Source organism: Lissotriton vulgaris, unplaced genomic scaffold, assembly GCF_964263255.1.
Source record: "Lissotriton vulgaris unplaced genomic scaffold, aLisVul1.2 SCAFFOLD_6860, whole genome shotgun sequence".
Taxonomy (NCBI): Eukaryota; Metazoa; Chordata; class Amphibia; order Caudata; family Salamandridae; genus Lissotriton; species Lissotriton vulgaris.
Window position 1 is genome coordinate 82580 of NW_028240848.1, and position 2245 is coordinate 84824.

A 2245-nucleotide genomic window follows, 5' to 3' on the forward strand; every position below is an offset into this window, starting at 1 on the left:
AGACTGACTGACTGACTGACGCTGACTGACTACTCTCTACTATTCACTCTCTACTACTCTCTCTTTACTACTCACTCTCTACTACTCTACTACTCTCTACTACTCACCCTCTACTACTCACTCTCTACTACTCTCTACTACTCACTCTCTACTACTCTCTACTACTCTCTCTCTACTACTTACTCTCGACTATTCACTCTCTACTACTCACTCTTCACTACTCACTACTATTCTCTCTCTACTTCTCTCTATGACTCACTTGCTACTACTCTACTTCTCACTCTCTACTACTCACTATCTACTCTCTACTACTCACTCTCTACTACTCTCTACTACTCACTCTACTACTCTCTACTGCTCTCTACAAATCAGTCTCCACTACTCACTCTCTGCTACTCTCTACTACTCTCTCTCTACTACTCCCTCTCTACTACTCACTCTCTACTACTCTCTCTCTACTACTCACTCTCTACTATTCACTCTCTACTACTCACTCTCTACTATTTACTCTCTACTACTCACTCTCTACTACTCGCACTCTAGTACTCACTCTACTACTCACTCTCTACTACTCTCTACTACTCACTCTACTACTAGCTCTCTACTACTCTCTACTACTCACTCTCTAATACTCTCTATGAATCACTCTCTCCTACTCTCTCTACTACTCACTCTCTACTACTCACTCTCTACTGCTCACTCTCTACTACTCTCTCTCAACTACTTACGCTCTACTACTCAGTCTACTACTCACACTAATACTCACTCTCTCCTACTCTCACTCTCCACTCTCTATTCATCGCTCTCTTCTCTACCTCTCTTTCTACTACTCTCTACTACTCACACTACTACTCACTCTCTACTACTCACTCTCTACTACTCTCTACTACTCACTCTCTACAACTCTCTCTCGACTACTCTCTACTACTCACTCTACTACTCACTCTCTACTACTCTCTACTACTCTCTACTACTCACTCACTACTACCCTCTACTACTCACTCTCTACTACCCTCTACTACTCACTCTCTACTACTCTCTCTACTACTCACTCTCTTCTACTCACTCTCTACTAATCTCTACTACTCACTCTCTACTACACTCTACTACTCACTCTCTCTACTACTCTCTACTACTCACTCTCTACTCTTTATTCATCACTCTCATCTCTACCGCTCTCTCTACTACTCTCTACCTCTCTACCTCTACCTCTCTACCTCTACACCTCTACCTCTACACCTCTACCTCTACACCTCTACCTCTACACCTTTCTCTACATATATATGCATATACATTTATATACATATATGTATATATACATACATATATAATCATATATATACACAATGCATATCTATATAAATACAAATATAAATGCATACCTACATATACATATATGCATACATTCCAACTCCTACTCATCGGCAATGGACACCGACTCCACAGACGTAGGTACAGACCACAAAACTGCGCTTATTTTCAAATTAAAGGTGGTTTATTGATCTTCTGTCCCCAGCATATGCATGTTATGTACATGAAAGTTTGAAAAACACTAATACAAGCAAAGCTAAAAAGCCACCTAATTATAAACAGAATTGCTTTAAGATAAAAGAGGGCGAGACCTATTGCATTTTCAATGCTTGTTTACTTTGGTTCCATCAAGATGGCATTTAGAAGTGTCACACATTTGCCATACATTCTGAATGTAAGCACTCTAGTTGCACATTAGATCACTGTAGTAAAGCTACTGCTCTCCAGGGAAGTCTGCTGCTGGTATTCAAAGTGCATGTTTCAGTCTGTATGTCAGAATGTTTTAATGAAATAGAAGAGGATTTGAGAAGTCAAAATGTGCCCTAATTTTTCTTTCTGCAGCACTAAAAATAATTTCTATGGCAAAATGAACCCCCTCATGTTGTTCCTTTTTAAATTAAATGTTTTAAGAGTTACCACTTTATTCCAATCAAGATGGCTTCAGGTGTGCCAAACGTTTGTCTAAAGTAGGACTGTTAGTGCTCTAATTGTTTTGTAGAACACTCTGGGAAGCAACGGACAGTCTGTGCCATTGTTGGATGTTCATGTTTTACTGAGAATCTCAGACTTCATTCTCACATGACTGAGAAAGATAATGTGACTTTAAAGAAAATATGCTCTCAGTTTAGCTTATAGATCACCTTCCAAACCTCCGTGGGAAAAGCATGAGAAAATAGTTTTCTCTCACACATGATTCATGATATCCCAGCTGAAG